The sequence below is a fragment of the Chlorocebus sabaeus genome, chromosome 17 (assembly GCF_047675955.1).
Source record: "Chlorocebus sabaeus isolate Y175 chromosome 17, mChlSab1.0.hap1, whole genome shotgun sequence".
NCBI classification, from domain to species: Eukaryota; Metazoa; Chordata; class Mammalia; order Primates; family Cercopithecidae; genus Chlorocebus; species Chlorocebus sabaeus.
The window spans coordinates 26,769,468-26,783,334 of NC_132920.1; the positions used below are offsets into that span (position 1 = coordinate 26,769,468).

The window sequence follows — 13,867 nt, forward strand, 5'->3', positions numbered from 1 at the left end:
CCGCATCCTACAAATTTATAAGCTGTATCTTAATTTTTATTTAGTTTGAGCTATTTTGAAATTTTAAATTTCTCTTAAAAATTCTTCTCTGACCTATATGTTATTTAGAAGTGTATTGTTTATTCTGCAAGTATTTTGAAGTTTTCTAGCTTTCCTTCTGTTATTGATTTCTCATTTAATTCTATTGTGGTCTGATAGCATATTTTGTATGATTTCTAGTCTTATAATTTGTTAAATTGTGTTTTATGATCCAGAATGTGGTCTATTTTGATGAATATTTTATGTGAGCTTGACAATGGAATTTTGTTTCGAATGAAATAGTTAATAAATGTCAGTTAGATCCAGTGGAATGATGGTGCTGTTCAGTTCTGCTATATCCGTACTGATTTTCTGCCTGCTGGATCTGTCAATTACTGTTAGATGGGTGTTGAAGTCTCCATCTCTAATACACTATTTTTCACTGCAGTTCTATTGGCTTTAGCCTCATATTTTGACGCTCTCTTGTTAGGTGCATACACATTAAGGTTTGTATGTCTTCTGGGAGAACTGATACTTCCATCATTATAATGCTAGAATGTAATGTAATGCTCCTCTTTATCCTTGATCTGAAGTTGACTTTATCTAATATCAATTTAGCTACTGCAGCTTCTTTTGGTTAGTGTTAACATGGTATATATTTCTCCATCACTTTACTTTTAATCTATATGTGTCTTAAATTTAAAGCGGATTTTTAGGAGATAACATATAGGTAGTTGGATCTTGTTTACTGATTCTCTTTTCCTGTTTTTGTTTTTTAGACACGGTCTCACTCTGTCACCCAGGGTGAGTGCCATGGCTCACTGCAGCCTCAATCTCTTGGGCTCGCTCAGGAGATCCTCCTGCCTCAGTCCCTCCCTGCCTTGCCTAAGTTGCTGGGCCTTTAGGCATGTGCCACCATGCCCAGCTAAGTCTCTATATTTTAATTGATATATTCAAACTATTGACATTTAAAGTGATTATTTATATAGCTGGATTGATATCTACCATATTTGTTACTGTTTTCTATTCATTGTCCTTGTCCTTAGTTTCTTCTTCTTCTTTTTTTTTTTTTGTCTTCCACTTTTTCCTCTCTTTTCTGGTTTTATTTTGTAAGATTCCATTTTTATCCTTTCTTAATATATCAATTATATATCTCTTTTTAAACCTTTTTGGTGATTATTCTTGTGTTTGCAACAAATATTTACAATCAATCCAAGTCCACTTTCTTTTTTTTTTCAAGATGGAGTCTTGCTCCATCACCCAGGCTGGAATGCGATGGTATGATCTCCAGCTCACTGCAACCTCCGCCTCCCAGGTTCAAGCAATTCTCCTGCCTTAGCCCCCCGAGTCGCTGGGATTACAGACGCACTCCACCATGCCCAGCTAATTTTGTATTTTTAGTAGAGACGAGGTTTTGCCATGTTGGCCAGGCTGGTCTCGAACTCCTGTCCACAAGTGATCTGCCCGCCTCAGCCTCCCAAAGTGGTGGGATTATAGGCATGAGCCACCATGCCCAACCAACACGTTATTTTTTTGACACATCATACTCACATATACATGGCAAATGGTAATTAGAAAACAAAACAAAGAGGACATCAGCAAGACAGTGGAATAGGAAGCTCCTAAGTTTCCTTAATCCCACAAACACAGAATAAACACCTAGACATGAATTAATTCCCTTTGAGAGAAATCCAGAAACTAGTTGAGAGACTCCTACCTAGTGGGCAACTGAGATAATAACCACATTGCAGCTGAGACACACTAGTGCCATAAATCTAACCCTGGGCACAGTGCCTTGTAATTGGTGGGGAACCCCCAACTCCCAACTTCTCCATAAAGAGCAAAGAATTTGGACTACACATCTACTCCCCTAACTTTTACAGTTAGCACCTGAGGGGCTAGCTCCTAAATCACCTAGCTCTGAGAGATGATGAGGCTTACTATTCTCAAGTCCCCAGGGACCACAGAAAACAAAAAGGTGGTTTTAAATGGGTACAGGAATATTTCCACAGGCTATTCCCTCTGGCTCAGTGCAGACAGAACAGGCAATAATGCCCAGCTGCCAGTATATCCATGGAAAGAGTTAGACTACACATCTAACATCCAGACTTTTCCAGCTGCTGCCGGAGCGTCTAACTTTTAACCACCCTGCATCTAGGAGGTGAGAGAGCAGACAATTAGTAGTCTTCTGGGAGCCTGAATAGGTGTGTGGGCACCTCCTGCAGCTCCTTTCCAGGGCTCACTCCAGAGACAGAAACAAGCCTCCAGTTAAACTGCTTGTCTCTCAGAGTTATCAGCCAGCATTTGCTAGGCCCCTGCAGGTGACAGACAGCAAAGAAATGGTTTGAAAAGTGTGCAGTTTGAGAGTGCAGGTATTTGCCCCAGCTACCCTTCCTGGCTCAGCGCTGAGCAAATGATGATAAACTCCAGTTCACAGCTTCTACTTGAGGAGAGAAAGGATTGGATTACATACCTAACATCCCAACTTTTCCAGCTGCTACAGGAGGGACTGGCTCCTGTCATGACTGTTTCAGGACACTAATGGGACTTGGCATACTCTAGTCTTCTGGGGGTCAGTAAGAACAAAGATGATGGTCTGTATGACAATAAAGATTTGAGAGGCTTGGGAGGCTGAGGCAGGCAGATTGCCTGAGCTCAGGATTTCGAGACCAGCCTGGGTAACACAGTGAAACCCTGTCTCTACTAAAATACAAAAAAAATTAGCCGGGTGTGGTGGCGTGCACCTGTAGTCCTATCTACTGGGGAGGCTGAGTCAGGAGAATTGCTTGAACCCAGGAGGCAGAGGTTGCAATGAGCTGAGATTGCGCCAGTGCACTCCAGCCTGAGAAACATAGCAAGACTCCATCTCCAAAAAAAAAAAAAAAAAAAAAAAAAAAAGATTTGAGAGGCATCCAGTACCTCTGGCTGGACTGACTGGTGAGTTTCTTCTATATTAGGCCAGTCTGTGAAGACTGGGAGAGGTGGTTGTTTAATGTGCAGAAACCAATACACAGTCAAGAAAAGTAAAGAAATAAAAAAATATGTCCTAAACAAAAGAAAAAGACAAATCTCCAGAGAATGACCCTAATGAAATGGAGATAAATGATTTACCACATGGAGAATTCAAAATAATGGTCATAAAGATGCTCACTGGCCGGGTGCATTGGCTCATGCCTGTAATCCTAACACTTTGGGAAGCTGAGGCAGGTGGATCACCTGAGGTCAGGAGCTCAATACCAGCCGACCACATGTTGTAAAACCCCTGTCTCTACCAAAAATACAAAAAAAATTAGCTAGGTGTTGTGGCACACACCTGCAATCCCAGTTACTTGGGAGGCTGAGGCACGAGAATCGCTTGAACCCAGGAGGTGGAGCTTGCAGTGAGCTGAGATCACACTGCTGTGCTCCAGCCTGGGCAACAGAGCGAGACTCTGTCTCAAAAAAAAAAAAATTCTTTGTTTCAAGATGGCCGAATAGGAACAGTTCCAGTCTACAGCTCCCAGTGTGAGCGACGCAGAAGATGGGTGATTTCTGCATTTCCACCTGAGGTACCAGGTTCATCTCACTGGGAGTTGTTGGACAGTGGGTGCAGCCCATGGAGTTTGAGTTGAAGCAGGGCTAGGCATCACCTCACCCGGGGAAGCGCAAGAGGTCGGGGAATTCCCTTTCCTAGCCAAGGGAAGCTGTGACAGATGGTAGCTGGAAAATCAGGACACTCCCGCTCTAATACTGCGCTCTTCCAATGGCCTTAGCAAATGGCACACTAGGAGATTATATCCTGTGCCTGGCTCAGCAGGTCCCACGCCCACAGAGCCTTGTTCACTGCTACCACAGCAGTCTGAGATCCAATGGCGAGGTAGCAGCGAGGCTGGGAGAGGGGCATCTGCCATTGTTGAGGCTTGACTAGGTAAACAGCACGGCCGGGAGGCTTGAACTGGGTAGAGCCCACCACAGCTCAAGGAGGCCTGCCTGCCTCTGTAGACTCCACCTCTGGGGGCAGGGCATAGCTGAACAAAAGGCAGCAGAAACTTCTGCAGACTTAAACATCCCTGTCTGATGGCTTTGAAGAGAGCAGTGGTTATCCCAGCATGGAGTTTGAGATCTGAGAATGGACAGACTGCCTCCTCAAGTGGGTCCCTGACCCCTGAGTAGCCTAACTGGGAGGCACCACCCAGTAGGGGCCAACTGACACCTCATACGGCCAGGTGCCCCTCTGAGACAAAGCTTCCAGAGGAAGGATCAGACAGCAACATTTGCTGTTCTGCAATATTTGCTGTTCTGCAGCTTCTGCTGGTGATACCCAGGCAAACAGAATCTGGAGTGGACCTCCAGCAAACTCCAACAGACCTGCAGCTAAGGGTCCTGACTGTTAGAAGGAAAACTAACAAACAGAAAGGACATCCACACCAAAACCCCATCTGTACATCACCATCATCAAAGACCAAAGGTAGATAAAATCACAAAGACGGGGAGAAACCAGAGCAGAAAAGCTAAAAATTCTAAATATCAGAGCACTTCTTCTCCTCCAAAGGAATGCAGCTCCTTGCCAGCAACGGAACAAAGCTGGACAGAGAATGACTTTGATGAGCTGAGAGAAGAAGGCTTCAGACGATTGGTAATAACAAACTTCTTCAGGCTAAAGGAGGATGTTCGAACCCATCGCAAAGAAGCTAAAAACCTTGAAAAAAGATTAAACAAGTGGCTAACTAGAATAAACAGCATAGAGAAGACCTTAAATGACCTGATGGAGCTGAAAACGATGGCATGAAAACTACATGATGCATGCACAAGCTTCAGTAGCTGATTCGATCAAGTGGAAGAAAGGGTGTCAGTGACTGAAGATCAAATGAATGAAATGAAGCAAGAAGAGAAATTTAGAGAAAAAAGAGTAAAAAGAAATGAACAAAGCCTCCAAGAATTATGGGACTATGTAAAAAGACCAAATCTATGTCTGATTGGTGTACCTGAAAGTGACGGGGAGAATGGAACCAAGTTGGAAAACACTCTTCAGGATATTATCCAGGAGAACCTCCCCAACCTAGCAAGGCAGGCCAACATTCAAATTCAGGAAATACAGAGGATGCCACAAAGATACTCCTCGAGAAGAGCAACCCTAAGACACATAATTGGCAGATTCACCAAGGTTGAAATGAGGGAAAAAAATATTAAGAGCAGCCAGAGAGAAAGGTCGGGTAACCCACAAAGGGAAGCCCATCAGACTAACAGCAGATCTGTCAGCAGAAACTCTACAAGCCAGAAAGGAGTGGGGGCCAATATTCAACATTCTTAAAGGAAAGAATTTCCAACCCAGAATTTCATATCCAGCCAAACTAAGCTTCATAAGTGAAGGAGAAATAAAATCCTTTACAGACAAGCAAATGCTGAGAGACCTTGTCACCACCAGGCCTGTCTTACAAGAGCTCCTGAAGGAAGCACTAAACATGGAAAGAAACAACCAGTACCAGCCACCACAAAAACATGCCAAATTGTAAGGACCATCAGCATTTTAAAGAAACTGCATCAAATTAATGGGCAAAATAACCAGCTGATATCATAATGACAGAATCAAATGAACACATAACAATATTAATCTTAAATGTAAATGGGTTAAATGCTCCAATTAAAAGACAAAAGACACAGACTGGCAAATTGGATAAAGAGTAAGGGCCCATTGGTGTGCTGTAGTCAGGAGACCCATCTCTCATGCAAAAAGCCCCATGGGCAAAAACCCCTCTCCTATTCAACATAATGTTGAAAGTTTTGGCCAGGGCAATCAGGCAAGAGAAAGAAATAATGGGTATTCAAATAGGAAAAGAGGAAGTCAAATTGTCTCTGTTTGCAGATGACATTATTACATATTTATAAAACCCCATCGTCTCAGCCCAAAATCTCCTTAAACTGATAAGCAACTTCAGCAAAGTCTCAGGATACATAATCGATGTGCAAAAATCACAAGCACTCCTATACACCAATAAGAGACTAACAGAGAGCAAAATTATGACTGAACTCCCATTCACAATTGCTTCAAAGATAATAAAATGCCTAGGAATCCAACTTACAAGGGATGTAAAGGACCTCTTCAAGGAGAACTACAAACCACTGCTCAACAAAATAAAAGAGGACACAAACAAATGGAAGAACATTCCATGTTCATGGATAGGAAGAATCAATATCGTGAAAATGGCCATACTGCCCAAGGTAACTTATAGATTCAATGCCATCCCCATCAAGCTACCAACGACTTTCTTCACAGAATTGGAAAAAACTACTTTAAAGTTCATACGGAACCAAAAAAGAGCCTGCATTGCCAAGACAATCCCAAGCAAAAAGAACAAAGCTGGAGGCATCACGCTACCTGACTTCAAACTATATTACAAGGCTACAGTAACCAAAACAGCTTGGTACTAGTACCAAAACAGAGATATAGACCAATGGAACAGAACAGAACACTCAGAAATAATACCACACATCTACAACCATCTGATCTTTGACAAACCTGACAAAAACAAGAAATGGGGAAAGGATTCCCTATTTAATAAATAAATGGTGCTGGGAAAACTGGCTAGCCATATATAGAAAGCTGAAACTGGATCCCTTCCTTATACCTTATACAAAAACCATAAAAACCCTAGAAGAAAGCCTAGGCAATACCATTCAGGACATAGGCATGGGCAAGGACTTCATGACTAAAACACTAAAAACAATGGCAACAAAAGCCAAAATAGACAAATAGGATCTAATTAAACTAAAGAGCTTCTGCACAGGAAAAGAAACTACCATCAGAGTGAACAGGCAACCTGCAGAATGGGAAAAAATTTTCACAATCTACCCATCTGACAAAGGGCTAATATCCAGAATCTACAAAGAACTTAAATTTACAAGAAAAAATCAAACAACCCCATCAAAAAGTGGGCAAAGGATATGAACAAACATTTCTCAAAAGAAGGCATTTATGCAGCCAACAGACACATGAAAAAATGCTCATCATCACTGGCTATCAGAGCAATGCAAATCAAAACCACAATGAGATACCATCTCACACACATTAGAATGGCGATCATTAAAAGGTCAGGAAACAACAGATGCTGGAGAGGATATGGAGAAATAGGAATACTTTTACACTGTTGGTGGGTTGTAAACTAGTTCAGCCATTGTGGAAGACAGTGTGGCGATTCCTCAAGGATCTAGAACTAGAAATACCATTTGACCCAGCTATCCCATTACTGGGTATATACCCAAAGATTATAAATCATGCTACTATAAAGACACATGCACACAAATGTTTAGTGCAGCACTATTCACAATAGCAAACACTTGGAACCAACCCAAATGTCCATCAACGACAGACTGGATTAAGAAAATGTGTCACATATACACCATGGAATACTATGCAGCCTAAAAAAAAGGATGAGTTCATGTCCTTTGTAAGGACATGGATGAAGCTGGAAGTCATCATTCTGAGCAAACTATCACAAGGACAGAAAACCAAACACCACATGTTCTCACTTATAGGTGGGAATTGAACAATGAAAACATTTGGACACAGGGTGGAGAACATCACACACCAGGGCCTGTCCTAGGGTTGGGGAGGGGAAGGGATAGCATTAGGAGAAATACCTAATGTAAACAACAAGTCGATAGATGCAGCACACCAACATGGCACATGTATACATATGTAACAAGACTGTACGTTGTGCATATGTACCCTAGAACTTAAAGTATAATAAAAAAGAAAGAAAGAAAAACTCTTATGAAACAATAAAAAATGATGGACGATCCAAAAAAACAAAAAAAGATGCTCACTGGGGTCAAGAGATAAATTCATGACCAGAACGAGAATTTCAACAAAGAGATTAAAAAATTAAATAGTGACAAACAGAAATCACAGCACTAAAGTATACAATAACTGAACTAAAAAATTAATTAGCAGAGTTCAACAGCAGACTAGATCTAGCAGAAGAAAAGGATCAGTGAACTTGAAGACAGGTCATTAGAAATGATACAATCAGAGGGAAAAAAAGAAAAATTGGAAAAGAGTCAACATAGCTTAAGGGACATATGAGACACCAGCAAGTTGACCAACTGACAGCAATACAAAATAGATTTCAATACCCCACTTTGAATAAGGGATAGAACATGTGGCATGTGGACAGAAAAATCAATAAACAGCTAACTTGAAAAGCGCTATAGGCCAAATAGACCTACAGACATATTTAGAACTTTTCACTCAAGAGCAGGAGAATATTTCAGAAGCACACATGGAACATTCTCCAGGATAGATCATATTTTAAGTCACAAAACAAGTCTTAACAAATTAGAAAAGATAGAAATCATATGAAGTGCCTTTTCCAACCACAATGGAATGAAGCCAGAAATCATTAACAGCAAGAAAACAGGAAAATTCACGAACATGTAGAAACTAAATAACATAATCTTGAACAACCACTGGGTTCAGTAGGAGATCAAAACAAAATTTTTAAAAAGCTCCAGACAAACAAAAATGAAAATACAACTTATCAAAACTTATCAGATATAGCAAAAGCAATACTAAGAGGGAAGTTTATAGTGACAAATGCCACATTACAAAACAAGAAAGCTCTCAAATAAATAAACTAGATTTCAAGGGACTAGAAAGAAGAACAAACTAAACCCAAAGTTAGCAGAAGAAAGAAAATAATAAAGATCAGTACAGAAATAAATCAGAGACTAGAAAACAATAGAAAAATAATAAACAAAACCAAGAGTTTTTAAAAATATAAACAAAATTGACAAACCCTTAGCTAGATAAGGAAAAAAAGAGAAACTCATAAATAAAATAAAAAATGAAAAAGGGCATTACAACAGATGCCTCAGAAACAGAAAAGATCATAAGGTATTATTATGAACAATTATATGTCAACAAATTAAATAACCTAGAGAGAATGGATGAATTCCTAGAATAAATAGCTTACCAAGACTGGATCAAGAATACAAAGCCTAAACATTTTAATAACAAATACGGAGACAGAAGTAATAATAATTTTAAAACCTCCTGTCATAGTCTGTTTTGTGTTGCTGTAACAGAATAATTGAGGATGAGTAACTTATTTTAAGACAAAAAAAAAAAAAAAAAAAAAAAAAAGAAGTTTATTTAGCTCAGTTTGGTGGACTGGGAAGTCCAAAATCAAGCATCCCATCTGGTGAGGGCCTTGTGCTGCTTCCGCTAATGGTGGAAAGCAGAACAAAGGGGAAATGAGTGTATACAAAGAGATGAAACACAAGAGGCAGCCTCACTTTACAATAACCTGCTCTCATGATAACTGAGACTGCATTAAACCCTTCATGACTGCATTAATCCCTCCATGATCCAAAGGCCTTTTAAAAGTCCTACCTCTTAGCACTATCACATTGGCAATTAACTTTGAGTGTGAGTTTTTTGGGGACAAACTACATACAAACCATATAGCACCTCCCAGAAAAAGAGAAGTCCAAGACCAGATGGCTTCACAGCTGAATTGTGACATATATTTAAAGAAAAATTAATACCAATCCTTCTTAAACCCTTCCAAAAATAGAAGTAGAGGTAATATTTCCAAACTCATTTTATGAGGCTAGCATCACTCTGATATTAAAGCCAGACAAAGCCTCCACAAGAAAACTAAACTACAGGCCAATATCTCTGGGTGAACATAGATGCAAAAATCCTCAATAAAATAATAGAAAACTGAATTCAACAACATATCAAAAAGACTATATACTGTGATCAGGTGGGGTTTATCCCTGGGATACAAGGGTGGCTTAAAATACCCAAATCAATCAATGCAAAATATCACATTAACAGAGTGAAAGATAAAAATCATATCATCATAGATGCAGAAAAATTATTTGACAAAGTTCAACATCCACTCAAGATAAAAACTCTCAACAAAATAGGTACAGAAGAAAATTACCTCAACACAAGAGGGCCATTTATTAATATCCCACAATTAACATAATAATCAATAGGGAAAAACTCAAAACTTTTCCTCTAAGATCTGGTGCAAGGCATAGATTACCACCATCTCCATTTCTATTCAACATAGCACTGGAAGTTCTAGCAAAAGCAATTAGACAAGAAAAAGAAATAAAAGGCATCCAACTTGGAAAAGAAGAAGCAAAACTGTTTGCACATGGCATGAGTCTATATGTAGAAACTGATAAAAACTCCGCCCAAAAATCTATTAAAATTAATAATTAAACAAAGCTGTAGGATATAAAATTAACATACAAAAGTCAGTTGTGTTTCTTTACACAAACAATCTACCTAAAAAGAAATTTTAAAAAATATCTACTACGATTGGTACAAAAATTTAAATACTTAGGAATAAATTTAACCAAGGAGGTAAAAGATTTGTACACTGAAAACTATAAAATGTTGATGAACGAAACTGAAAAAGACAAAGTAAATGAAAAGATTTCTGGATCAAAATAATTAATATTGTTAAAATGTCCATAATACTCAAAGCAATATACAGATTCAACACAATATCAAAATTCCAATATTTTCCACAGAAATAAAAACATTCTGAAATGTGCATAAAACCACAAAGGATCTTAAATATCCAAAGCAATCTTGGGAAAGAAAAACAAAGTTGGAGGCATCACACTACCTGACTTCAGAATATACTATACGAAGCTATACAATCAAAACAGCAGGGCACTGACATGAAAACAGACACATAGACCGATGGAACAATATAGAGAGCTCAGAAATAAATCTACACATTTACAGTCAACTGATTTTTGACAAGGGCGACAAAAATACACACTGGGCAAAGGACAGCCTCTTCAATAAATGGTGTTGGGAAAATTGGGAACCCATACACAAAATAATAAGATTACACCCTTATCTTGCACCTTACATAAAATTCAACTCAAAATAGGTTAAAGACACAAACAGAAGACCTGAAATTGTAAAAATCCTAGAAGAAAATATAAGGGAAACCTCCTTGACACTGGCCTTTGTAATGATTTCTTGGACAGGACACCAAAAGCTCAGGAAACAAAAGCGAAAGTAAACAAATGAGACTACATCAAACAAAATATCTGCACAGAGAAGAAAACAATGGGCAAAACGAAAAGGCAACTATTGGTTGGCAGAAAATATTTGTAAACGATGTATCCGATAAGGAGTTAATATCCAAAACATATAAGGTATGTCCAAAACATATTGGACAGCTCAATAGCAAGAAAACCAAATCTGATTAAAAAATAGGTAAAGAACCTGAACAGATATTTTCCCAAGGATGACATAAAAATGGCCAATAGAAAAAATGCTCAACATCTCTAATCATCACAGAAATGCAAATTAAACCCACAATGAGACATCATCTCTCACCTGTTAGAATCACCAATTTAAAAATATAAAAAAATAGCAAGTGTTGGCAATGCAGAGAAAAGGGAACCCTTTTACATTGTGGGTGGGAATGTAAATTAGTACAGCCTTTACGGAAAACAGCAGTATAGCTGTTCCTCAGAAAATTACAAATAGAACTACCACATGATCCAGCAGTACCTTTTCTGGGTATATACTGTGAAAGTAAAATACCTTGTGCCCCCAAAATCACAAAAGGAAAATTCAAGCTGGAAAGTGCTCAGGGTAAATTTGCCTCCCATTCTATTCAAAGTCATCCCTCCGCTCACTGAGATAGATGCATACTCTGATTGCCTCCTTTGGAAAGGTTTATCATAAACTTAAAAGAATGCAACCATTTGTCTCTCCCCTACCTGCTACCTGGCAGCCCCCTCCCTGCTTCATCCCCGCCTTTCTGGAAGAAACCAATGTACTTCTTACATATATTGATTGATGTCTCATGTCTCCCTAAAACGTATAAAACTAAGCTGTGCCCCGACCACCTTGGGCACATGTAGTCAGAACTTCCTAAGGCTGTGTCACGGGGGTGTGTCCTCAACCTTGGCAAAATTAACTTTCTAAATTAACTGAGGCCTGTCTCAAATTTTCACGGTTCACATCCCCAAAGGAAATGAAATCAGGATCTCCAAGCAATAACTGCATGCCCATGTTCATTGAAACATTATTCACAATAACTAAGATATGGAATCAACCTAAGTATGTGTCCACCAACGAATGGATAAAGCACATATGGTTTATACACACAATAGGATATTATTTATCCTTAATAAAGAAGATCCTGCTGTTTGCAACATGGATGAACCTGGATGTCATTATGCTAAGCGAAACAAGCCAGACACAGAAAGAAAAATACTGCATGATTTCATATGTGGATTATAAAAAAGTCAAATACATAGAAGCAGAGTAGAACAGTGGTTAACAGGGGTGGAGACCTGTGGAAATGGTTGAAATGTTGGTCAAAGGATACGAAGTTGCAATTCTGTAGGATGAATAAGTCTAGAGGCGTAATGCATAGCGTAACTATAGTTAATACTGCATTGTGCATTGGAAACTTGTGAAGAGTACATTTCATGTGCTCTCACCACTTACACAAAATAGTAACTGTGAAGATATGTATTATGTTAATTAGCTTGACTGTAGAAATCATTTCACCGTGTACATGTATCAAAACATCATGTTGTTCACCTTGAAGATAGAGTTTTTATTTTTAGAACACTGTTTGGGATTAAAAGACCAGCTAATTCTGCCTTAATCTCTCATTCTCATCCACAACGTCCACCCATAAGAAAGACGCCCGACACTCCGTGTAAACACACACTCCCCATCTCCAATACATATTTACCTTCTAGAGACAGCCCTTTTCCCCATCCTCTCCCCTTAAAACACTCTGAAGCACAAGGTCTTTAGCCTAGTAAGACACTTTCTGAAAAAACTAGTTTAACCCAGCGTTGAGCCCCAGTACCAGGCCTGCTTCAGTTGCTTTAGCCTAGAGAGTTTTCAACTCCCAGGTCCCAGGGAGGGATGCTCCAAGGAAGAAATAGAGGCCCATTCCAGGGCTGTTTCTCGCTGACTAGCCGCAGAAAATGCAGCCCAGCACCACTTCCTTTCAGTAGCAACCCGTTTCCAACACGTTTGCTAAGCGGGAACGGAAGCGAGCGGAAAGAACGGCTTTGGTAAATCCCACTTGAAGGATTTCGTAATCCTCCCAGGGATTCCCACCACCCGCACTCCACGCGCAGACGGCGGGCCTTCCTCCGACGCTGGGAGAAGGACCCTGGGAGAGGCAAAGGGAAGGGCCCCGGAACCAGCGCAGTAGCGGGACGCTAGCCCGCCCACACGGCGGCCACTGAAGGTCCTCCAGGGAACGCCTGAGGCAATGGGAGCGTCCGCCCTTTCCCAGGTTTCCTTGGAAAGAAGTATTCGCTTTCGTTTCCGCAAACAAAGCATGCTCTGCGCTTTCAGGATCGGTGGCTCCCGTGGAGTCCGCAGCTGAACCCAGTACGCCTTCGCACGCGTCTGAGGGAGAAGCGGCCCCGGGACTCAGGGCGCGCGGCCGAGGAACTTGTGCTGTGACGACCAGAGCAAACACGCCGGATGTTCCTGTGTAGGCCGTGTAACCAGTGACCGGAAGTAGGGGCTGTGTGCTCCAGTGGCGCAATCGGTTAGCGCGCGGTACTTATATGGCAGTATGTGTGCGAGTGATGCCGAGGTTGTGAGTTCGAGCCTCACCTGGAGCATTGTTTTCCAACCCAAGATAGCATCACTTGAAGTGCCTTTCCCCCTGTAATCCTACTCCACCGTCTTTAACGTGTTTGGAATTGTGTACACAGTTTATTGTTATTGGTTTCCTTAGCCCTTTTAGAACGAAGCAATGCCAATTACCAAAAAATCCGTTGCGGCGCAGTGAGTTATCTACCTTCTGTCTCCACTTTGTCCTGCATGTCGATCTCAAGTAAA

At 40.3% G+C, this 13,867-nt stretch overlaps 1 non-coding gene across 1 annotated transcript; it reads left to right on the forward strand.

Moving 5' to 3' along the window:
• The first annotated feature begins 13,553 nt into the window (after positions 1–13,553).
• Positions 13,554–13,647, forward strand: TRNAI-UAU (transfer RNA isoleucine (anticodon UAU)). Its single transcript has 2 exons — positions 13,554–13,591; positions 13,612–13,647. It is a non-coding gene; the product is annotated as a tRNA-Ile (tRNA).
• Positions 13,648–13,867: the final 220 nt, after the last annotated feature.